Raw genomic sequence first — 26,570 nt, 5'->3', positions numbered from 1 at the left:
TGCACAACAGCGTAATGAGAGCCTGTCTGTTGGAAATGAGGGGCCATGGGGGAGGCAGGAAAGGGAGATTCTTTCATTCCTACATGTGAAACTGCAGCACAAAGCTCCTTCCTGAGCACTCACTGTACGATCACAGCATTTGGTTTGAATGGCACTGCAGGTGGGGCTGGTCCCGCTCCCCCGCGGGGAAGCTGACAGGCCACAGCACCAGACTGACAGCCCTGAGCCTGAGCAGAAAGGGAATGGCACCAATATATTTCCCTCCTCCATCATTATCATTCTGCTCCAACAAATGTTGACCAGAAAAGCCATATGGTTATTTCATTTTCAGGCAGGTTTTACTAGCATGGAAACAAAGATACTTCAATGGCACTTTTGTGTCCCAAGATCGCCAAGTGCTTCTCTGAGTGCTAATTAAATTCCACAACCTCCTCAAGCAGCAGGTCAGTCCAATCCAGCATTGCCACAGCTTTGTTCCCTGTGGAAAGGCGGCAGAGGTGCCCATGCTGGGCATGGCTGGGTGTGCATCTGCCCTCCCCCAACACATGCTGGAACAACTGGCCCAGTTAAAGACAATTTGATGGAGAGGTAGAACCCCCAGAGAAAATTAATCTCCTGAAGTTTTTTTATGGCCCTTGCCAACATCACTTCAAGGTGCTGAAGGGACAGCCTGTTCTGTGAGTTCATCAGGCAATGCAGGCAGAAAAGGCCTCATCCATGGAAAAGCTTCAGCCAAAACTTGGACTTTTTTGGACAGTGAATTGACTGGAGGGAACTGGACTTAGAACATCCTGACTTACAAAACAAATGATTTCTGGACCAGAGGAAGATGGACTAGGTTAGCAGAGGGCTCATGCAAACCATCATGCAGATCCAGGATCCCAGTCCAGAAGCCCTGGCATTTCCTTGAGCACAGTGACACCTTGAACCTCATTCCCCATGATACTCAGAGGTACAATGAGTGCTTTGATTCTCACACTTCCCCCAGCACCATTGGATCAACCGCAGAGAAAATCGGGAGCAATAAAATCAGGTCTTCACTGGACTTCTTTCTGTGTCTGGACATTTTCTTTTAGGAAGGTGATTTTGTCCCTAGGCCTCGAATTTTTAGCCTTTTCTTTTGAAAAGGAGATTGATATGGATCCTTAGAGTAAAAACTGATAAAATAATTTCTCTCAAAGGGACTTTTTGTAAGGCAGAATGAATACAGATCATGAGAAAAAGGGAAGAAAAAACACTCTGATTCTGGGGCAATTTCATCCACACAGGTGGCCTTCCTCAGATCTTCCCAGGAACTCCTCTTGGATTTTGGGGTCTTCATCTTCATAGAGGAGGCCTGAGAGGACAGGGTTCATCTGGGACAAGATAGGAGACTTACAGCTGCCACTTTATTTCCATTAGCACTTGGCTTGCAAAGAGCCAAGTCCTACTTCACTATGAAGCTGAGGCAAAGAAAAAATGACTGGAACTCATTTTAATGGTAAATTTACTTTGGTATCAAGTTGGTACTTAAGACAGACATGAAGTTATTCTGTGGGAGTCAACTGAGTATCAATTGGATTTTTATATAATGTGGAAAAGGATTGAAATTTGGGGTTAATTAGGAGTATTATGGACAGTTAGAGAAAAATGGAATAACAGAAAAGTGCAAACACATGGTAGTGTCTTTTCAGTACAATGTGCAGTCAAGTGTAACTTTTTTGTCTGTCTGAAAAAAACCCAACTACTTTGAGAGGCAGTGATGAGTGTTTCTGTGATCTAGATTGTGAGTGGGGAGAGAGACGGAGTGAGATAAGAAAAGGAAAGGAGTGGAATTTGCTTTAATTCAAAGCATCTTGAGCTGTTAAAGTTTTGGCCCTGCCTAGAATACAATAATGGAAGAAACAGCCCTTGCTGAGAAGTATCTCTTTTCTTCAGAAATTTCTATTCCAAAAAGCCATTCTCTGTCACTAATGTGTCTGACATCTAATATAATAAAAATAAATACACCTCTAAGGGATGTAACTTTGTTCACTGTAATTTGCTAGTTAACTTCCTGTCCCCAGAAGTGTCTGTCACTGCTCATTTGTACACAGATGGGGATCTCTGGGCGGACAAGGCCTTCCATGGGCTGCAGCCGTTCAGTGGGAACAGCCATATCCATCCCAGCATTATCCAAGACGCAGCAGAAGCAAACACAGCAACAGCACTGTGCACAGGATCGTTAGCAGAAGAGAAAGGGGGCTGCGTTTCTCTGACTTCCAAGATAGTAATGCCAGCAATAGAGGAAAAGGGATTATCTTTTTTTTCCAAGGTTGGGAATCCTGTTTCAGGTTTCATGCCATGCAGGCAGCAATAATAACCTGCTCTGAAAGCTGCTTGCTGCACAATAGTAAATTGCTCATGGGCAGCGATGGCAAAATTTAATCCCTGCTTTTAGAACGCAACCCGCACAGCCTCTCAAGACAACATAATAGCACTTTTGTAGCTCTCTGCTACAAACATCACTTTGAAAAGGATACAGCTGTGGAGGGGAGTCTCCACATGCGTCATTTTTGGCTGACTACCAAGTCCTCAGAGCCTCAGCCACACTGCTCTGGCAACTACTGCAAATTCACGCTTGAGGAAGGAGAGGAAATGGTTGGAGCTGTGTAAGCAGGAAATGCAAGATAAAATTAGGTCCTTGGCCAGGTGATCAGGTTAGAAATTCATTTGCTGAAGAACTGCGATGAGAGAAAAGTGGGAGGCAGCTCCAGTCTGGGATTTAATTTACAATCCATAAGGCACTGTATAGACTCACCTAAGCTTCTAAAGCTGCAGATGCATCAAACATCAGCCATTCCTTCACCCAATGCTGACCCAAATTATACTGTAGGAACACGGAAAAAGTTGTCTGCTTGTCCTGAAGGTCTCATCCATGTGATCTGAAAAGAGATGCAATGTCTTCATCCTGCCAAGAGGATTTACTGTGCAATGTGAACTTCATCTTTGCTTGGATGTGGATTTTCACCCTGGGTGCAGAGCAGTGAGGATTTGCCCATTCAGGAGCAGCCCAGACAAGGAGGACCCCAGACAAGACTACAGATGGCACCAGCAATTTTTCTCCCTGTCTTCCCTCCACTGTTCTGCTGAGCTATCAGTCACACTGTTTCCAGATGCCAAATAAATCAACTAAGTGACCACAGGAGGCCAGGTTGTTCTCGCCACTGTGCTGGTTAAGCACAGCCCCAGAAGTGCCCCATGTCCTGCTCAGCAGCGGGGGCTGTGAGGACACATCTCTATAGAAGAAGAGCCAGCCTGGAGGAACAACCCTTCCACAGCAGCACGGCCTTGAGCTGAGACCAGCACGGGCTGGGCTGCGCTCACACGCTGCTGTGCTGCTGTCACAGCTCCCCCAGGAGCAGCCCAGTCCCCTCCACTGGCTCCTGCCCTCCAAGCCCTGCTGGCCTGTCCGAGCCAGCTGGGAGCCACAGCAGGCTGGAGGCACAGACGTGCATGTGAGAGGGACAGGGCTGATGTTCCCAGCTGGGGAGGTGGGATGAGCAGCCAAGAGCAGCGCAGTATCCAGCTGACCCAACCAGATTCAGAGAAGGCACTTCCACTCTGGGAGCACAGTTGTTGCTGGAGGGCTGCAGTGGGCAAGGGAAGAAGAGCTTGGGGTTTTGCAGTCAGCTGTGAACCAGAAAGAGCAAGAAACCCCTCCAGAGGTGACCCAGGCAGTTTGTGTTTTGAATCTCTATCAACCTGCTGTCAACTCTTTCTGAAAGCACCAAGAAGTATCAGCTAGAATTAGTTTTTCCCATAACAAATCCAAGAAAACTGTAAGCTTCTTATGGATCTATCAAAGAGGGATAATGTGGTCATGTGTGTCCTGTGATATTACTAGGGCCTCTGCATCTAAATAATTTTAGAAAAAATCATCGTAAAACTTTGGGGTGTGTTCTCCCTTCCTGGCACAAATAAAGATACAGGATTTTGAGTGAATTGCCTAGTAATTCTGTCATGAACTGATCTGCTTTCTCCTTCCTCCCTACCTCACTGTATTACTGATGGGAACAAGGGAGTTGTTATCAATCAAGACAAGCTACATTGTGATCTCTGCAACTGAAATCCATTTCAGATCGGAGGATAAAATGTGATTATATTTACACTTCCTTGACACAATTCAGGCAGCAAAATAACAGCCTTCTAAAGACATTTTTCTTCTTCATATTTAGATTTGTCAGTATTGTGGAGCTGTGTGAGAAGGGAGGGAATTATTATAGCAGCTGGGATTCAGTGATACGTTTTAGTTGCCTTACAAATTAAGATGTTCAGTTTATTGTGTTGTCTTCCCATCTTTTTCATCTACAAGTTCCTTGAATAGTGTCCAGAGCATCCTCCAGATTGATGAGATTGCATTTCAATCAATACAGCTCTATGTAAATCTATTTTTGCTTTTGACATATCCCATAAATTATTTCTACTTATAACCTTAATTGGTCTGTATTCATCACAGGAGATGGAATTTCTAACTCATGCAGCTGTTTACAAATTAAATTTGCAATTAATGAGGAAAGTATGAGATTAAGCACTTCATATTTCCCCAATCTGAATTTGAAAAGGATATAATCATGTTTTATATGGTCAGAATGTGCTTGGACATTTTTATGTTAAAGGTGTAGGCTCCAAAATATCCCAGAAATGCAAAAACTGGCTTGACCAACATAGTCTTAGTCAAACTAAGGTTGGGCTTGACCTGCTGGTAGGAACAACCAGTATTACTCATAACAACAGTCTCATTTCTAGTAGACAACATATGTTCTCTTCTCCTTCCAACACCAGCAATGACATTGAGCCCATCCATCCCACCCAGAGCACCAAGGAAGCCTCCCATCTCACTTTTTAATTTGTGCCTGCCCCAGTGCATCCTAGGCACAGTCAGAGACCCCCCAGAGCTTTGCTTTAGAGTGAAAACAATCCTGCTCTCATAATTTTACTTTTTTTTTTTTTTTTTTTTTAGGAATTGTATTACAATTTCTAATGTATTTCCTGGATCTCTACAAAGTATTTCATGGAAGGGCCATCTCCTGTCACCTCTCCAGATTCACAGAGACAGTTTTCAAAGCAGTAGCCAAGCTGAGAATGGTTCAGTATTCTCCTCACAGCCACATACTATGTAGCAGGAGAGCTGCGAAAAGGTGAGTTAACCAAAAGCATCAATAGCAATTTTTAAGGAACAATCATGTAGAATTACTGTTCAAACTTGATAATATACCATAATACACAGAGCTCAGCTGCAGGATAGCACACTAAAACTGGGAAAGAATGAAAGCCCTTTCCTTTCTTTTACAACTGGAATACAAGACCTCTTCATTGGTCAATTTTCTAATACCTGTAATTTTTATTTTCTTATATTCAGTGCTTCATTCTTCTCTATCTTCAGCAGACTGCCTTAGGTAAAGTTGTGCTCCTCTCCATTTCCATTTTTTCTTTTACCTTCACCATTTAGACAGTGAATTCAAAACTACAGAATGCAATTAAGGACATAGCCTTGCCCTGCCATTTAGTACAGGCACAGAAAACTCAGGAGAAAACATATATTAAAAAGTCAGTAGTTGAGTTCCAATATATTCACTGCTCGTGGACCCAAGGAGACCAAGGCCTTCCCTATAGACTTTCATAAAAGAATCAGGATCTTGAATATTTTGATGACCCTGCTTGAACAGGGAGGTTGGACTAGATGACCCACTGTGGTCCCTTCCAATCTTACCCATTGTGTGATTATCTGCAAATGGAAGTTTATAATATCAGTTATTAGAAATGCTATCAATTCCTCATCCTCCAGTAAAGAATGAGATACAGTGCTGCAATATTCCTCGAGCAATGCACCTGTAATACAACACAAGCCTGTCTGTGTTACCCTGTGTTTAAAAAGGGCTCCATGGCTAATAATAGACAGGAAACTAGTTGGACGTGGATTGTGGGAATCACAACAACAGCTCTAGGAACCTCTCCTTATACAATACCAAAACCAGCTCAACTGAGTAACTAACTGCCCTTTGCTTTGGGAATGAAACGGGGTTCTGATGCAGGAAGAAGCAAGGTGTGATAAAGAGCAGCAACTGCTGAAGGGAATACTGAGGGTGAGAAGCTGGGAGTCTGTAAACAAGCAGACAGTTAAAGAGGAAGGTTAAGTGCAGGTTAAATGGAAAGGAGGTGAACTGGAGGCTGAATCCTGCAGGAAATGTTAAGTGTTAAGCAGTAGCAGTGTGTGTGTGCAGGTGCATGTCTTGAGGGAAGCCTCTCCACTCCATTCTTTCTCCCTTTCTTCTTTTTATATCCACAGAAAGGCCCCCCACACTTCTGCACGTGTCCATGGCATCCATGGAAAAGCACTTCAGGCTTTTGTAAACGCACAAGAGAGAAAACGCCCGGGAAAGCTTATGGGAGAGGTGAAGAATCGCTGAAAAACCCCAGAAGCTCCTTTCCTTGAGAAGGTGTTTGAGGGGTCGACTCTGTGGTTACGAGCACTTTCTTGCTGGGGCGCTCCAGCCCAGGAATCCTCCTGATGGCCTGCGGGGGCAGACGGAGCTCCCGCAGCCCCGCTCCCACCGGCCCTCCCTCGCCAGGAGCGGACCGGCAGCACCAGGGGCCGCAAACAGCGGGGCTGAGGGAACCATCTGGGGGAAGGTCACAGTGGTCATTGCCCTGCTCCACACACAGCCCACGGCAGGGCTGGGCTGAGCCGGGACCACCAAGAGGGCTGGGCTGGGCTGGGCTGCCACCGCCTCCGCTGCCTCTCCTCCCCAGCAGGAACCTTCAGCTGTCACCTCCTTTTCAATCTCAGCTATTAACCCATTTTCTAACTTTACCAAGCCATCTATTAAAGGAATGATGTTGTCTCTGACATCAGTCTTGGAGGTGAGTGTGTTTTGGAAGAGCAGTAACTTTGCTAACGAAATGTTCTGCATGCCAGAGCGTGCTTTCTCCATGCTTTACCACCATATGGTTAAATTTTCCCCTCCATCAGATTTAATAAATAGTGTTTACAAATTCTTAGGCATACCTCCCTTGTAAAAATCCACTAAACCCACAACAAATATACTTATCATGGCATTAATTTGGTTAGAGATTTTCTCAGAGTACTGACAGCCATATCTAATTTCTAAGGATTTATTTTTATTTCAAAATATATTAGATACATTTTTTCTTTACCCACTACAATTCCTTTATAATCGTGGTTCCTCTGAAGGCAGGGGGCAGCTGCTTTGCAACCATCCACTGTCAGACTACATCCCCTCTAAAATATCCTTCAATAATTAATATTTTATATTTATTCACAAGTAAGAACTTAAACTTTTCAACACGGATCTACAAAGCCCTAAGTTCATTCTTTCTACAGCTGAACACTGACATTTCATAGTTCAAACACCACTCCCTGCTGGGAGATTATCTCCTACCACGGTCTAGATATTAATATCTGCAGTCTGTGAAGAAGTTTTAATAATCTTAAATATAAATTTTAATATCAATTCTCTCACTCATACTTGTTCCTTCCTAAAAATGAAACCAAGCAGACACCTAAAAAGCAGAGACTTCAATTTATATTCAGTACCAGTTTTTAATGCATTTCCTTTCTTGGTCAGTCGATTGGCCTCTGTTAACAACAACATATCTGGACTAGTAGTGAACTGAGTGTCCTGTTGACAGATGCCTATGTTTCTCTTGAAATATGAATGTTATCTGCCATTTATATGTATATGTGTGTGTATATGTATATGTGTGTCTATATATATAGATATATGTATATACACCACATATACCCCAATAGTTTTAGAATATCAGCAGAGATACATTGTGGCAAATGAACATTAATGTGGCATGGATCTAGCAAGTACCAGCACCTTTCTATCTTTCCAGGTTCCCTAGTTAGTTAGAGCCACGGATTCATCCTCACCTCTTTTTGTATGGAGAAATACTGCAGTAAGAGGCTGAAATCAGTGAGCAGCTGCTCAGTTCCCTGATACAAACACCCATATGTCAGCAACAAGCAAGAGATTCCCACCACATTTATACTGTTAGAGAGCTCTGAGAGTCCAGGGAAGTGTGAATTGTTTATGATGATGGGTGAACTCAGGAACAGTTTCCTTCTGTCAGGATTTCTCCTGACGGGACTTAATTCCTCAGTTATGACAAACTCCATTCTGAAGATGTATGAATTGTTACAATTGAGTTAAAATGTGTGTAGCAAGTGGGAGAGAAATAACTAACCCAGAAAGCAAGGATCCTCTGACATCTGGTCTTACCTGAGGTGGTCTCAGGTTGCTCTGGGCTTCCTGCATCAGACTCTGCTCTAGTCCCACAAATTCATAAATAAGTTTTGGCGGAGAGAGAGAGAGAAAATCTAATTCCTTGATTGCAATGACAGTACCTGAATTCATCCTTACAGCCCCTTCACTCTCCTCTAAAAACATGACAACAAATGGAGACTTCCCCTAATCAATCTAACCACCTCCATAGTGGGGATTTTCCTGGAAAGGTAGACAGAGATTTTACTGGAGGAAATGTATAGCTCCTGGTCTCTGCTCAACCCATTACCATCAGCCATGCTGCGCTAGTTAGCTGACCTGGGTCAATGCCTGGAGTATTATCTAAAATGAATATCTACCCAAAGATGATGTCAAATATATGTAAGTATTGGGAGGAGTATCAGCAAAAGAGTGTAAACAAAGTGTTCGTAGTTTTTCATACACTCCCCATGATGAAAACTTTACTTCTGATATTGTAATTAAGGTCAAATATTCGGGGCCAAAATTGCAGCTCACATGAAAAAACTTTGCTGTTTTGGTTTAGACCACTGCAAAATGGTGGCCTTAGGCTTCATTTTTCCAAAGTCATGCTGATATTACAATTGCTTTGGACAAGGTTTCCCACAGAACCAATGCTTCCCAGTGATAGGAAATGCTTGTGATGAGGTTAAAAGGTTTGTCCCTCTGCATATGTTGGCAACTAAACCACAGTGCAAACTGCAGCCTCCACACAACTGGCACAACCTTTTCTGCTGTGCTTGCACAATGCCCAGCACTGTGCAGGCCTGCTCTGTGCCACAGCCCTGGCACAGGCCCGAAATCATAATCAATAGCAACAGCTCTGCAAACAAGAAATGCGAAACAGTGGCACTTTGATTCTTGTGACAACAGTCCTCTCAACCACAGCACAACCAAACAACAGCACAGCTACCACACAGCCTCTGCTTCATGACCCCCACTGGTTTGGGCTGCAAGGGGCCACTGATGGGAGGAATTCAATATTGTTCTATGCAATAATCACTACATGTGACTGTTCCTTTGCTCGTGTGCTCAGTGCTATGTTTGGAAAAGGAGAAGTCAGTGAAACATCATGGATATAAACATGTGCTATCTTCCCAAACATGGAAATGTATTTTTTCCTTCCCTTATATTCTTTCTGTTCTTATCTATTCACTTCTGCTAAATACAACTTACCCGTGATTCAGTTCACAGTCTCAAGGCTTTTGTGTGGTTTCTACTTCAGGGATTTTGGAAATAAATTGCTGCACTGGGTTTGTTTTAAGAAAGGATTTGTTTGTTTTCAAACCCTATACTTGACTAAATGGGTTCCAGTAATTGTTTGCTGCTGTAGTTTGAAGGAGATGAAGGAGATGGGATGGGGCAAAACTACAGAGTGAGCTTTGCTTCCAGGTCTACATGACCTGTTGCCTATGAACAGCAGTGAGCTTCCCCTCAGGTGGGGGAGAGGGAGCTTCTGTACTCCAACAACCCCCATGAGCATATCAAAAGCTAATCCTGGTTCATCCAAAGGAGAAGTCCGTGCACTTTCAGAGCACCTGGTTCATCCTTCTTTTCGGTACCCGCTTTAGAAGAAGAATCCTGACTAACAGTGCCCATAATTCTCTGTGGGTTTCAAAGGGAATTGGAACAGTTAGTTCACATGAAGGTGATAATGTAGTAGTAATTTTGGACTGATCAGTTCTTTTCCCAGTATTTTCATTTATTATTTTAGTGTTTAGAAATAACATGGATCTTATTTGTATCTGATATATATTTGCACCTGGGCTTTCTGCTCCCACCCAGCCCAGAATCTCCAGAACTGATACCAGCTGGAGAGCCCATCAGAAAAACACCTGGGCAGTTCAACTCTCTTAAAAAAGTTGTCTCTACCACAGATGCCCATTAACATCTTAAAGCAAGTTTCTTTTTTATACCTCAGTTTACCCAATACAAAATAGGAATAAAGATACTGAAACTGATGTCTGATGTAAAGATCTTTCAGGGACTGTTGTAGTATGTCATGGTTTGAGATAGCCCCAAAATCCAATTCCCTAGCTCCATTCCCCCTCCCACATCTCAACCTAATGTGAGATGGGTTTTTTTTCCAGACAAAACACACCAGACTCAAAGTGGGGGAAAGGGAAATATATTACAATGACTGTATAAATAAATACCATATCACATTATACACACGATCACAACTATCTCTACCATGACATATAGCATTTACAATGGATCAGATCTCTTCTCTCCTCCAAATAAAAGTCCAGGAGGGAAAGAAGGACAGATCCCTTCCAGTCCTTAAGCAGCAGCATCTTCTGAGGCAGCAGGTTTCTTCTTCTCATGCATGCAGCAGCTGTGGCTGGCTTTTCTGCCAGCACTCACGAGGGAGGTATTCAAGCTCCCTCGGCCCCCTTGACGCAGGCAAAGGGGTCTTCCGTGGGCTTCGTAACCCCAGACAAGGTCGTTTCACCACGGTCATATCACGAAGACACAGGGGGGTCTTCGTGACGGTCTGGTATCTCTTGCAGGGCCTCTGTGCCCTGTCTCTCAGGCTGCCACCGTGGCAGCAGTGCGAGGGGGGAGCCAAGGTCAACTCCCCCCGCATTCCATCTGGCCGTCCCGGTCCAGCTCCGGGACGCTCTGAGCTTCTCAGCTCCTCTCTCTCTCTGGTGCTGCATGTCCAAAACTGCTCTCCAAAATAGGAGTCCATGTCCCTCTTCTCCAAGAGGGGTCTCAAGGGAGTTTTGGGGGAGTGTGGTACAGTCTTACCCCCAGAACTCTGTCTCTTGGCTCTCCTTTCCTCGGCTCTCCTTCCAGGAGTCTTCTCTGCGGTGCTGCATGTTGCTTCTGCTGCTCCTTCAGTTCAGGTCCTTATCTGTCCTGGCTCTCTGCCACCGTTTCTCTGGTCAGTGTCGGCTGCTGCTCTGCGCCCGTGGAGAAAACATCTCCCGGCATAACTACAGGCACCTAGCCCAGCTTTATGCTGTTTCAGGTCCCTGCAGCCCCCCAGCCAGGGGCTGGGAGGCCCCAGAGGGCCCAAGGGGCTCAGAGCCCCTTCCTTGTGGCTCTACAACATGGCCACCACTCCTACAACAACCGAAAAACAACTCATCTCTTCCGGTGAGCTTGTGGGATGTTGACATTTTTGCAGGAGCGCCCATTGGGCAGAATTTCAAAACTTCCAGGGGTTTCCACCCCTTGGGGTCTACCACTTTTCTTAGCCTCTGGGGGAAAACAAAGTCCAAACCACTACATAGTAGTAATGTAATGGGCACAGGTAGCAGAATGAAATCTGAAATCAGTGATTTCAAATGACTGATTAGAAGCTGTTGCTCAAACAGTAGATGAGAAAGAATGAGAGCTTCCACAATATGAAAGCACAGACCTCAGAGCCTTTGAGGACAAGATACAGGGAGGAAAGTCGTATGAAGAATAACCTTGTAGAAAGTACCATCATAAGTAAAAATATGTTTGTGAAAGGACAGGACAAAAGTGCTGAAGTCAATGGATACAGGTCACATTGGGTGACAGGGGTATTTGCTTCTGTAATCCCAAATCATGTCAAGGTCAGAAAATAAAGTTCACAGTCTGAGCATGCTCTGGTTGTAGCACACTTTGATCACACACAGGGGAAACTGCTCTAGAAAGGAAGCAGAGTTCTGTTTTATGTCGTGATGACAGTAACTAGCACATTTCATAACTTCCCCTGTGCTTCAGCAATAGAACGGGCTTCTACAGGTGAACAGCAGGGCAACAATTATTGTTAGTGGCTAAAAAATTAATCTGACGCTCTTTTTGATGTCTTCCCATTTACCTCAGTTAGTGGCCATCAGGACTACAAATTCTCCTTCCTCGGAATATTTTTAGCATAAGGCAGTTTCATTCTGACAGAAAGACACTTACCAGCAAAGTCCTAAAAATAGCACTTAATTTAATCACCCAGCTAACAAAATCAAGGTGACAGATAGCCAAGCTCAGTAGAAAATGATGCTGCTACTTCATACCCACAACACCACACTGCTACAATAGCAATAACATGTACACTATGGATTACCAATCCTGGAACAGCACAACTGGCATCTCCCTTAATCAGCCGCTAAATTGTTCTTAGCTAGGCCCTAAACTAAACGTCTGACTGTATTGAGAAAGCTTCAGATGTGCTTTTATGAGATCTTAAGAGCCTGATGTGCAGCATTCCAGAGAACTGAGGGTTTCTGCTTGGCTTTAGTGTAGAGTGGGCAGCACCTGAGAGGGTGCAGCTTCCCTGTGCTCAGCTGTATGAGGCAGATACTCCTCACAGCCATAGGGGAGAGCAGGATGGAAGGGAAACAACTGCTGAACTGCTGGATGCCACCCTCCCTGGCCATGTGTGTTTGAGGCAGGGCTGGGAGCTAATCAAGGTCCTGGTCCGAAGATGTGTGCTTAGCCTCTTAACTTCATGACCTTGTGCAAACTACCTGACTCAGCACCATCTATAGCTGTAAAAGTGGATGCAAAACACAGCCTGGATGATCTACTTGGAGAACATTTTGCATGATAGGTGTCTGAAAGCTGCTCCTAAGCCATTGTAATACAGAAGAAAGCCATGCTGTGTAAAAACCTGCTAGCGGCAACCCAAGTAATTCTCTGCACCTCTAAGTCTCCAAAGGCACCTCATATTTACCTACAATGCACCATTCTCTGAAAGAATAAACACACAGCCAAATAAGAAGAAAAATGCAAGTATACTGAGGTATATAAATCTGCTCTGGAGGATGCAGTACAGTGACCAACCACATGTGGACTAGCTCTGCTATTATGTTACTCAGATGTCTTGAATGAATCTCTTTCCGGAAGATCATTGCACATAAAACAAATAAAAGTGGAGATATTTATCTCTTGCAATATTACTCCACCCTTCCCAAAATTATTCTGTGCACATCTATGTGTACCAGACTGAATTGAAAAGATATGAATTGATTTCAACGTACTCCTTTTTTGTTGCTGTCAAGGTATTTTTAATCACTTGTCTAGTGCTACTAATCTTCGTACTTTCTCTTATAAATCCAATTCAAAGTCAAGGCTTCCTTGTGCTCTGTGTGGATATGGGCCCATTCCCTGTTCAACCACCCACAAGCACCTCCACAGATCAGTGTCACTGCTTCTGTGGGCAGCAGCTCCTGGTCTTTTTCAGGCTTGTGGGGGTTCCTCTGGAGTCACTGACCTGGCTGTCAGGCTATGCTTTGCTTGCCTCTCTGCCCCCCTCTCTGCTGTGTCCTATACCTAATTCTGCCCTTTTGCCCTCCTTTTCGATCAGGCAGGACTTGCAAAGTGCACCTCAGGACTTATGAGGAGTTCACTGCCTAGTTAGTCACCGCAGGCAATGCCTGAGAGAATGGGATATTGCAACCCATGTTTAGCAACTGGGAAACTGGGGCACAAGAGACAGACTTGACTGGGCCAAACAGGAAGATGGAAGGTGAATTCAGATTTGAATCCCACCTGAGACGCCAGAGCCACAGAAATGCCCTTCTGTCTTTCTGCAGTTTTTTTAATCCGAATGCCATTATCTTTACCTTTGTTTTTTTATTTCCTTGTAGCTGTATCTAGTTTATACCATTAAATATATTTTGAAATAAAAATTAAATAAAAAATTACTACTATATTGCCTGCATCTCTCCCTTCAATGCACAGAAATTCCTAGTTTCAGAGTGGTCACATCCAATGTCACAGACAATACCAAGTATTGTTGCTAAACACTTTAAAAGAAAAATGTGGCTCCATAAAATCTTTATATGATTCATACAGAAAAGTTTACTTAAAAAAAAAGTGACTCAACCTCCCAGTGCTCATGCAACCTGTGGAGTGGAAAGTTTTCTGGATTGTTCTTGAGTACCAGGAATTTTTTTACCCACTTATATTTTAGCACCTTTCATCTCAACCTTTTTCTGAAGTTGATCATCCCTGTGGTGCTTAAATGAGAGATGACAGAGAACCCATGGGGAAAATAAGGTTGATGAAATGCAAAGTAGCATTATTTATGCTGAGTCTGTGTGCAAAGTGCATTTCAAACTTCCTTGATTTTTCGGTAATAACCAATGCTGGGGGGATGGGGCAAGCCAATATTTGCATTTGATATTTCTAAATAGCTTATCTTTTTTTTTTCTCCCTCAGTGAAGCACAGTTATTATTTTTTCTTTTTTCCATTTGACTTGAAGATCTGATAATTAAAACTCTGCAGGAAATGTAAGGAGCATCATTGGGGTCTGCAGATGGGAGAGGGAAATATGCTAGAGAGGGCAGTTTGGGACACCTTTCCTTTAAGCCTCCAGGAGATGAATGGCAGCTGCTCAGATTTGGAGGCATGTTGCTGTGGTTGCTGTGGGAGCCTCACATTGATGCTGTCAGTGTCACATTCCTGTTTCCCACTGAAATGAATAACTTGACTTTGAAGTATTATCATGGTTGCTCCTCTTTAAACAAATATCCTGTCCTCTTGAACAAAAGCTCTCAGCTGTAAACTACTGTTCCAGGGTCAGCCACCTTCAGGCAAAGCTGGGGAGCAGCCAGCAAACCCCTCTGCCACACTCTGAGTCCAGCATGCCTTTGGCCAGGATGTTGAGAGCAAAGAGCCAAACACTGATTTGTCCAGAGCACCTACCACTCCTAGGACTTCACTGGCCTGAATCAGCACTATGTAAAAAATATCCAAAGGAGATAGGGTCGATAAAATCCAGAGATAAGTCACTCAATATTTCACCTCAGAAGTATGACTGGAGGACTCACCTGAACAGATAAACCCTGTCACACAGAAATCTGTGACCTCAGTGAAATGCATTGAGTCAGGCAGGCAAGCGGAAGAAAACCCTGTCCTGTTAATAATCTGACATTCTACCTTTGCTCCTCATATTGCATGAATTGGGAGGGGCAGACATCCTCCCACTGTTTGTATGAAGGGAGTCTTGCTAATTTTTCACCTCCAGTGCTACAAACACAGCACTAAGAGGGTGAGACAGCCACCAGGCACATACAGTAACAGATCTGCAGCTCACAGGCTCAAGGCTTCCCCACAGCGGTGGCTCCGTGCTCAGGAATATTCCAAGAGCCTCCTTAATGATCTCACCCAGCCAGAGGAAGCAGACAGGGGGTTGCTGGTTATCAGGCATGACAGTGGACCAGCTGCCCTGCTGTGCCACTGACAACTGCCAGGAACCTGTCAGTGGAGCGTCTGTTTGGAATCTTCACTGTCTCCATCATGATTATTATACATTTGTAAGAAGCAGGAAGGAATCCAAAGGACAGGTCTACAGCTCCTCTGGTCATGAGGGCAGAGAGGAGTGAATCCAGTATGTCCCTGGCACTCCCACTCAGGCTCCCTTTCCTCAGTAAACCCTACAGGTAACAGGGTCTGCACACAGGTAAAATGAAATAGGTGGTTCCAAATCTAGAGGATAGCTCTGTCCCTTGGAGCAATTTTCTCTTGTTCCTAGTGGCACAGCAAAGGCATTTCTGTTTAATGCCCAGACTAGGCTAAACAGCTGGTCCTCACTGAGACTTACGTCCATATTTATCCTGTCTGTGTCACAGCCAGGCACTATAATGATGTCTATAGGAGATCCAGGCTCCCTGTTGTCCAGCTATCCCCAGAGCAGAGGAAGCTGTCTCAGCCGTCAAGGAACCCTTAGCCCAGCAGTGGGAACAGACCTGAATGCCAGCCCAACACTACAGGAATTATTGACGTAGGACCCCAGGCTGTGCAGGGCAGACCGGAGAGTAGCACAGCCATAGCCTAATAGGCATGGAGCTGGAGGAGTAGGCTCCATTAACATCCTGCTGCACTTTGCTGGGCCACGTCCCATCCAAAACAAGGGCCCTATTTTGCTGCAAACAATGCAGGCAATTATTTGCTTGCAGCACAAACTAAACAGATTCTGCTTTAACTTCCCAAATTAACAACTCGTTGATCATCAACCAAGCATGAGGAGTATTAGCTTAAACTATAAATTTTCATGAAGTTTATAGTCACAGAGTGGTAGAAAGAAAACCACACCACAGCCTTCCCTCAAGGGTTCAGGTAATGCCTGCTGCCTCCAGGTGCCTCCACCACGCAGCACAGACCTTCACTCCTCACCTGAGAAGAGCACCACACCTCTGGATTGTTTGCTCCCACTGGAACAGGTACCAAGGGGAACGCCCCACTTACAGGAACTTCCAAATACAGAGGTGTAAAAACAAACTCTGGTCCTAACATTTTGTGTGAATGAATGTCAATCATTACTTAAAGCACGCAAACAGCTAGCCTGCTTATAAGATTTATTATTGTCAAGTTGGACAATTACAGTAGAGTCAAGTTTGTGTTTTAATAATGAAATACCAAAGCTCTTGCCAAAAAATGTGGAAAAAAGAATTATGTCAAAATTAATCTGATCCAGATGGGCTGCACCAGGTCTTACCCAGCATGGCACTGGTTTGATAAGAGACCTCAGTCTTCTGCCCAAAACCTGGAAAGGCTCCCCCCCTGCCTGAGGAAATGGCACACTTTAGAATCCAACTGCAAGAAGATGCAATGGATTTTTAAATTACACAAATTAAAAATTAATTAGCTCCTTGGGTTTTTTGTTGCGTGATTGGTTTCGTGCTCGGGCAATTAACTGTCAGCAGGGTGGTGACCAGCAGAAATCGACTCTGCTTGCAGCCGTGGAATGGCAAGGGTGGGCAACAATACCCAAGCAGCTGGTGGCAAGAGGCTCCAGCACAGCTTAAAGGTGAGAATATCCTCTCTGACTTGGTAATTTGTAAAAGAAAACCAGAGAGACCTTCTGCTGAAGTAACTGAACTGTGTAGGCCACAACACACTTCAGTATAATTTCAAGTATTAAATGCTAAATTAAGGAACATTCACCTGCCTGCCCCAAAAATCAAAACAAATCAAATAAAAAGTGATAACATACCATGTTCTGTACTCTTTTCCCCTCTCAAACAAGTATAAGAGAAACACAGAAACAGCTTTACCCTTCAGACACTGGCCACTGGGAATCACAGCTTTTGAAATAAAACAAATAAAGTTTACTTTATTTTACTGCTTCTCTAGCACAGACATCCACAGCCGTGTCTGATCTTAAGGTGCTGCTAAATGCTGTCTGGGTCCTTCACCTGGTCTCACAGACGTGGTGTTTTTGCCTGCACCCGTGCTCAGTATCAGCCTTCCCAACTGCTGTTGTCCAACTGCTCACATCCCAAAGAGCCTGAATCCAGAGATCCAGCATCTGGGTTATTCTGCTCCCACATTTGTTTTGTCCTTTGTGGTAGGACAGCATGGCCTGAGCCTGCCAGAAGCGGAGGAATGGTCCAGCTCTGTCCCAGATTAAGTCTCTCTTGCACCTCAGTGTCTAATGAAGCAGCTCTTACTTTCTCCTCTCCCTTCTGTCCTTGCTGGAATGTTTCTCTTAGGGGCAGCAAGTCTCTTTTCCTATTTTCATGCCCCGATCTCACTGCCCTAACTCTTATAAAAAAACCAACACAGGAGCTGGGACCCCCATACATTGATGAGGCAACTCAACTGTGCTGCACTTTGTGTTGGGCCAGAGAATGGGGAAAAATGGTATATAAAAGCTGGAAATTCCTTGCCATGTTAGCACCAATGAAAATTTATCTTCTAAGACTCCAGCAAACAGATAAATGATGTCCCTGACTAAACAACTTCTGTCTGCCTTTTTTTTTTATAGTGCCTCATACCTTGCCATCATTTCTTGCCCTGCTGCCAGTCTCAGTGTTCAGGGTCACGAGTAAATGATACACATCTGCTTTCTATGTAAATCAGCAAGGAAATATTTACTCTGCAGGAGAACCAGTGGATTTGCTTGTGGTGCCAGGGGAGGCCCTTTGGTGAGCAGTAGGAGGCTCCTGGGCACCTGCAGACAGCTCGACAGGCTGGACCAGCTCCTTGGTATTAAAGTGGCTGGCAGCAAGCCTTTCATTGTGTTGGAGTTTGTGCCTCCTGTGGGTGGTTTCCCTTCACTGGAAGTGGGGGGGAAGAGGGAATGAAAACAGAAAGGTATCACCAATGTATACCCAGTGTTCTGACATGCTAGTTAAGTTCTAAATTATGTTTCTAATTACTTGGCATGATTTATTGAGACAGTGTCTCAAGGTCATAAAGCACCACAAAGTGACACAACTTGCTTGCCAGCTGGAATCTCTGCCACTGAAATGCTCCCTTTCTCTCCTGCTCTGTCATACTTCTCGGGCCTCCTCCCACACTATCCAGCATCTCTGAGGTTGGATGGAGTCAGACACCTTTGGGGGCTAATTTGATATAGCTCTGAGCCAAGGCTGCAAAGGGAAAGGTTTGGGGGCAGCAAAGCTGGGCTGAAGGGTTAAGTTCCAGGGCATTTGTAAAACAGATCTGCCAAAGGAGTAGTTAAAAAAATACAGTCCCATTGCTGACTCTGATAAAGAAACAAGAAACCCAGAAAACTATCACGTAGGAGCAAAAAGCAGAGAAAATGCTCCTGCTGTAATGCCTCTCATGCAGGCAGTTCAAGCAGCAGCACACAGCCTGTCTGGGTGGGTGAGAGAACAGACCTGCAATCCACTGACCTTGTCCTGCACCCCCTTACAATAAGCAAGAGGATGGTGAAGGCCCTGCCAAGTGTCATTTGGTCCCAAAGAGCTATAAGGGAAGACTCACTGATCTTAAGTGTGCAGCAGGGCTTTGCACTCAGTGAGTGCATAATGATGTGTCACTGCACTGCCAATTAAAAGTGCTAACACTCCTGGGGCCTTTGGGAAGGAACATGTGCCCTTCCTGTGGCAAAACAGCGCAATGTGACAATGAAGAGACTGTGGAATCCAACCCTGATGCGTTTTAAAGCTTCTATAAATAATTAAGGGAGCTCATTAATTAATAAAAAGAGAGTGAAATTGCAAAAACAGGAGGAGAGGGGCAATGATACCCACAGGGGGATAAGAAATATGTCCTACACTGCAGCTTACACAGACTGAAGTCTTTTAGACTTAAAGTGGCTTTGTGGTTTGAACTAGAGAAACAAATCTTAGCTGGAAGAAAAATCTTCTGGGAATAACAAAGCTACTTCTTAAATCCAAGTTACACTTGGGAAGATTTTTCACGATTTACACACTCAAGTGAGAACAGCATGGGATAAATACAGATGTGTCTGTGTATTTCTCAAATTCATGAGGGAAAAAAAGGGATCTAGCTGGTGCCTGAGGTTGGCTTGCACCAATAAGTCTTTGGGGAAGAGATAAAATACAGCAATGCAAAGAAAAACATCTTCCACTAATTAGATCATTATTAGTCTCCTCTGGCTCAAATGTGGGCAGCTTTGAAACCCTAGCTGCTATCAAAGAAAAGATTTACAGAAGTTCCACAAAGACAGAAAGAAACAATAAAGTCTGGTAATATCCCAGTGGGCTACGAATTGGTAGAGTACACTGACTGCAAGTTACTAATTACAGCAGTTTTGAAATCAGAAGCTTAAATCTGTGCTAAACAGCAACACAGCGCTTTGGGCCACAGTTTCAAGCTCAAAGGAATGTGCCAAGCACACACACCAAAGCAAAGACAAGTCATTCCAAAAGGAAACCAGGAAATTGCAGGTGCAGCTGAATGCTTGTGAGCAGACAATTACCCAGTGGGTGATTGCAACTGCATATTTCATATGCGCAATTACCTCTTTGCACCCCTGCGTGCGTATTTTTGGATTTGATTTCACTGCCTATCTTTAAGAATATGACCTCGGTATCTGAAAATACCAAACTTGCCCAAATTGCTGATCTGAATGTCTAGTAGGCATTAAGGTTTTAAGCAGGTGAAAGGGCTGTTTTATCTTATATTACTGACACACTGCCTGACATGAAATTGGTACTTTGCTGCTGATGACTTCTCATCTCCAGAATATTTCCCTGGGAAGTTCTGGCATGCTGCTGGTGAGCTGTGTAGCACGAGTGAAGGGAGAGGAGATGTATGTCTACCCTACAGGAAGGAAATGCAGAGAAAAGGTTTCAATGAGGTTGAGGCCTGTGATCTTGCCAAATCAAGGAAATGGAAGGTAATAGATGTGCCTGTGCTAAAGGCCTGTCTTTTGCTGTCAAGCAGCCTGACATTTTCTCTGGTTTCAAATACTTATAATCTGTTGTGAAATACCCTTTGGATTTTGCTCTCAGCAGCTCTGTAGAGATGTGGGGTCTGTGGCTGGGCGGGCAAGAGGAGCAGGGAGGAGAACATTGACCCTCTGCTGTCGGCCCTGCAGAACCTGCCCAGGGCTCCAGGGTCTGGCACACAGCCCTCATGGGAAAGCAGCACCCTTAGCTTTTCAAACACTGCTAAGAAATTCTCCTGCATGAAACAAGCACAATGTGTGTTTGAAGCAGAATGCATTTAAGCAGAGGAAAAAGCAGGTAATAGTAAGAGTATCCTAAATAAAACTTTTAGATACTTCTTTAGGGCCCACCTAGCTCTACACTATGACAGATGTTAACAGCATCCAGCAAGCTACATGCAAGGACTAAAGGAGTTTTTCCCAGTGCAGGGCCAGCCCAGCCCTTACTGCTAAATTTTCCTTCCCTAGTGTAAAAGACTCAAAGCTAGGATAACTTTCAAATCTGCTACACTGCCAGGTTTTAGTGCTCTAACTTCACTGTACTACCATCCCAGGCTCCCAGAAAATGGTATAATTCTGAAATATATGTCTGATGTAGCATCTGTAACTAAAACACTGGAGGAAGGAGTTGGTGCTCCTTTGTACTGTTAGCAGTCTGAGGTGCCTTCCAAGAAAGAGCAAAAGAAGAGAATAGGACATGAAGAAATTATGCTAAAGAATAATAAAGAATAAGTTTCAGAAAAGTTACACAGTTGTTCATTACTGCTCCACAGTAGTTTTCAATGGCTGCATAAATGTAAAAATTGATGGACGAAATGAAGGAAAAAAGATATTTCCACCTGGTAGGAGAAAAAACCTCTGTCCAAAGCTGCAGTGATTTATTAATATAAGTAATCAATAGCAATAGGTCTGTATCAGTTTTACATCTAAATTAAACTTTCAGGTCTCAATGTAGTCACTAAATAATATAATAGATTTACATATTTTAATTATATTTTATGGAGTCTGAACATAATGTAATTAAAAGGGTTTTTCAGGGAAGATGATTAATGAGCAGGGCAGCCAGACATTCTGTTCAGCCTTTGGGGTGAAAGTGTTCAATGTGGTGTGAGCTCAACCCCCGACCTGAGCAGAAGTAGATTCACCTCCACATACAACCCTGTGCACTGAAAGGAGGCACTGAAATGAGGAACCAGAGGCCATCACGGACCAGGAACACATCTTTAGACAATATCTTAGAAAAGTATAGTTCAGTTGTGGAGCAGGACTGTGTGAAACACAGAGAAGATATTTCAGGTCTTGTCAAGGACATATCAAGGTGATATTCCTTAGAACAGACAACACTCCTGCACACATTCAGCTGTGTTATGTGTTTGACAATAGGGAAACTGAGTCCTGGAAAAAGAGGAATGAACTTGACCCAGGGGTCAGAGCAGGCAGGGACAGAGCCAAGGTGAGGGACAGGGCTTCCTATTTCCACCCTCCTAATCCAGCTACCAGGTGGAAAGAATAATTTGACAAAAGGCTGGTGTGCCCATAACTGCTTTCCCAATCATATCAGACCAGCTCATAAAAGAACCTAAATCTTTCAGCGAAACTTGCATTTCTGTTGAACAATCACAGCTGTAGCACCATTGCTGATACTTCTACATTCAAGTTTTATCTATCAGTAAAATGCAGCTCCCTTGAACCAAGGGCAACACTTACTGAATCACATGCCCAAGAGCTTCAGCAGCCAAAGCAACTGCTGAAGATACAAGTAAAGAAGATTTGAAATAAAAACTGAAATGCAAACACAGAGGAAAGGAGGTCAGCATTGCCAGGTCTCTTAACTCCACTAAAGGACTTTGATACTTCATGTTTCCTCTACAGCTTCAGCTATTTGGTCTTGCATGCAGAGAAATAAAGTTTCTAGTTCTCATGACTGTGAAGGAAAAGACCTCAAAATTCCTACTTAATGCAGATCAAGGAGGTTCTAGTCTTAGTTGAAGCCTCCTGGTGCTACTGAGGTATAAAACAGCACATAACAACATAAAACAGCACATAACAACAAAGAACAAGCAGTCACTTCCCTGTGATCTGTTGGTCCCTAGCATCTGAAAGCCTCCGTGTATTGATTTAGTAGTCGATCTTCAATTACTCTCCAGCTTTCTTTTCTCCTTATATAAAACTATTCTCTAGCATCTACACCAGTAATTCGTCAACAGATTTCTGTAAAGAGCCAGAAGATCCACAGTGTGGCATGTTTTGCAGTTTTAAGATCCCTTCACTGATTTAGGGAAATATTTCATTGTTGCCTCTTCCTTTCTACTTCATTTCAAATAACTGTGTTCTCTGTGCCCCTCACTGCTGTGAATTGCACCCTCTTTCTGCCTGGGTTTACACTCTCCCAGTAGCTCCCACAGGAGCTGGCTCAAGCATGGCTGCAGAGACGGCTGCTTCTTGCAGAGGAAAAAATTTGGGTCATGAGTAGTTTGGCTTTTACACCATGGGACAGAGAGACCAGGCAGCCCAAGCATTTACTACCCCTGGAAGTGCTCAAGGCCAGGTTGGACGGGCCTTGGAACAACCTGGTCTAGTGGAAGGTGTCCCTGTCCATGGCAGGGGGTGGAACAAGATGAGCTTTAAGGTCCCTCCCAACCCAGCCTGTTCTATGATTCTGTGGTTCTATGATCTGTCTGACAGCCATGCTCGGGAGACCTGGTGAGGAGAGGGCAACATTCCCTCAGCATTCTTCCCATCTGGATCTCCACTTACATATTCAGGCTTTATTCAGAGCATTTACTGTTTTTTTGCAAGACAGATCCCAGAAATTCCCCTCTTTTGGATGCAATCTGGATTTCCTCACTAGCCATCATTTTCAGTGACCTCTTGCTGATGATGTCCCTGCTCCCTTCAGCCCTGGTTCCAGTTCCAGCTCTCCCTGATGTTTCTGCATTTGCTCGGTAAACACACCATGTTCTGTTTAATGTAAAACATGAGCATCTCATACACTGATAAAATTACTTCTGTGCTTACACAGCTACTTAATTCCATTTTGCCATTGATTTGTCATTTTAAAGTTAAATAATAACATGGATTGCAGCCAGGATACTGAGTGCTGCTTTCTCCCCCTCCAGTTTTTGATTTATGTGTTTGTTTATTTGCTGATGTATTTAAGTACTCCCTATTGCATTTCACACATAATCTGGTAAATCCTGGGGATTTACTTTCACAACTGATTAGAAAAGTCAATGTTTTACAGACAGGATTAAAATGGAAAATATCAAAGAGCCTTGATGGAATCTACTTATGACAAACAGTATCTCCAGTAGGCTCTCCAGCCCTTAAACACCCATGTTGTGTGTTGTCAAACACTGTGAAGACATAACCATTCCCTGCTACAGGTATTATGTCAATTAAAGACATATACTTGCTCATTTGTCCATTGCGGGAGTGCCTTGTGGGCTTTTCATTTAATCAGCACATGGGAAAAGATGTTTTCTATTTGCTAGTAGTTTTCTTCTCTTCTAAATCAAATCAGACAGGCTGGGAAGCAATGCTAAGGCAAGCAGCGCATTTCCAATATTGTCATTTCAGTAATCTAAATTTAAAAATTCTAAAAATGTCGACGTGACATTTTGTTTTTTCTTTTTCTGCTTTACCTCCAAACCATGTACTACTTCTTCAGTGTTATTTATTTTTAAATATGTGTTTAGAATTTTATTAATGCTTTATGACAGGACAAATTGCTTTTCAGCTTTCTGATTCTCTGTCAAATGGTGAATGAACCTGGCTTCCTTTTTGATCCACTCTCACAACCAAAACCGCCCAAACCAAATCAGTTATTCACACACAGCTCACTCCACAGTGGAATAATTTTCCAGATCATGAAATTTCAGTGCAGAGTGATAAAAAAGATTAGGCTGGTGTCAGAGAGCAGATTACAGGGCAGCCCGCAGAAAAGAATTAGATCTACTCCTAATCCCATTCTCCTGGGCTCAGGCCCTCTTGCTGGCTTTCCCTGGTGCCGCTAGATGGTGAAATTCAATTCTGTTGCATGGTGCTATCAGTGGTTTGAATTCATAACAGGAGCTTTTTTTCGCTGTCCTTGGTGAATTTAATGCCAAAATATGGAGGCAGGAAAGGAGATTGTGTGCTGGGGTAAAGAAATTCCTAAAGAGAGCAAGGCATCCCTACATTATTAACTGGCCACTGGAATTTGTAGAAGGACAGTCAATATTGATTCACCTTCCCTGTTACAGAAAGGTCAAGTGAGCAGACATGATAAGGTGATGGGAAAGCACTGTTTGTGCCTGTGGTGCTAAAAAGTCACATAAAGCCAGAGACAGACCATGCACAAAGACCCACCCAAGTCTAAGGCACTGGAAAACACCCCAATTAAGTGAAAATAACCATCCCCCTTAAGTGGCAGCCATCATTGCTTAATTGCTGCCCAGGGAGGTATCCTGATTGAGAGCAGATGAAGTTTAGTGCTACTTAGGCAATAGCTTATTGCTCAGGTATGAAGGAAAGGGAAGAAAAGGAAAACCAGAAATAGAAGACTATGGCATTTCAGTCTAAAGCTGGAGGTGTTCATTTTTGCAAGATAAAACCAGAAAAGGGCTGGGGATCCACTGAATTGGGGGTGTGTTTCTCTCCTCGTCCATAAGTCAGGGTCTGAAACATCCTTTTTTATTCCACTTGTTTGCTTCCAAGTGGGGAAGGAGCAGGAGCTGAGTCCACTTGCTGCTGCTGGGCATTTAACCCGGCCCAGGCTGGACTGCAACCCCCTCAGCCATGCTCTGGCTCTGTTCATTCTGCAGACTTCAGAGCAGCTCAAAACCACATTTTACTCAGGTAGAATCAGGCTCCTTGTGCTCACTCTGAATCCTCTGGCCTCAGTGAAGACTGTGGCTTTGTCAAGATAATGTGACCACTTTATTTTTTTCTCCCTAACCCTGCAATTCCTCTTTCTTTGGAAGAGCTTTGACCTTTAAATGAAGATGCATGCCAAGAAAAATCCAGAGCTTGTTATCGAGACAATCTGTGGCACAGGTTGTGTGGTAATGTCCTCCCGAGGTGATGAATCAGATCTATCAGTGTCTAGATACTAAGGCCTTTTTTATCCTTGCAGACTCAGGGCTTTCCAAATCTTTAAGCCTGATCAGAGATAGAGAACTACAAGAGCTTACTTAAATCTCAGCAAGCAGAAAAGAGGGTGAGGGGGAGAGTGCTCACATAAAATAAAGACCACTTTTTAAAGATAAAACATAACTCCAGGTACAATGAAGCCTTTAGAGAACAGAAGAGATCTTTGTCAGGAATGTATCTCATTTAGTGCCATTGTTTCACTGCATGCGTTCCAGAAAGCCAGCCATTTATCTTGCCCTTTTTTTCCCAGGTTTTTTTCTCTTCCCTTCCTGATGCCAGTTTCCATTTCATTAGGAAATGAATCACTGATGAGGTGCTAGTCCTACCTCCCTGCAAGCAGACCTCAAACACAAGGGAGTCAGGAAAAAGAAAATATACAGTCTTATGACTTGAAACCTGAATGCTTTTACAAGTGCAGTTTTATTTCTGTTGTGCTGTGCTATGGATAGCTGTTGTTTAGTGTTTATGACACGAAGGCTAAAAATTCCCTGTCAGAATACCTGTGGTTAGATACCTAACATATGTGTTGAGGCCTCAAAGGGAGAAATTTTCAAAGGGAAATGCAAAGGGCAGAAGAATTCCTGAATTTCCACACAATTTCCCTTGTGGGCACTGTGAGCTAAACCTTCCTGGTTCACAGAACATTGCTGGAATGCTGTACCCGTGTCCCTGAAAGCCTCAGAGGGATCTCTCATTTTCACAGTTGGTGTACTGCACACACATTTCTTTGTGGAGTTATGTGCCCAGACAAGGAGACAATCACATTCCTGTAGCTTGAGTACCCCTGTAATGGGGCATAATGATGTTGTGGGCTTTGCACAGGGAAACAAACTCCCAGACAAGCCATGTCAGCTTGAGCTTGACCTTTCATCCAACAGTGATGCAGATCAGGATGTTTTCTCTGCAACAGGGCTGCACACCCAGCACACACGAGTTGTCACATATGGAACAGTCTGCACCCAAATATCCCTAATCTGGTGATCGCTGAAAAGCAAAGTCCTGACCCACATAGCAGTTCATTTTGGCTACTTCAGTGAGAGAGGAAGGGAGGGGATATTGCTTT

The sequence above is a fragment of the Pipra filicauda genome, unplaced genomic scaffold, assembly GCF_003945595.2.
Source record: "Pipra filicauda isolate LSUMZ 115617 unplaced genomic scaffold, ASM394559v2 scaffold16_size7369187_pilon, whole genome shotgun sequence".
In the NCBI taxonomy this organism is placed as follows: Eukaryota; Metazoa; Chordata; class Aves; order Passeriformes; family Pipridae; genus Pipra; species Pipra filicauda.
Note: the sequence above shows the minus strand (reverse complement) of the source record.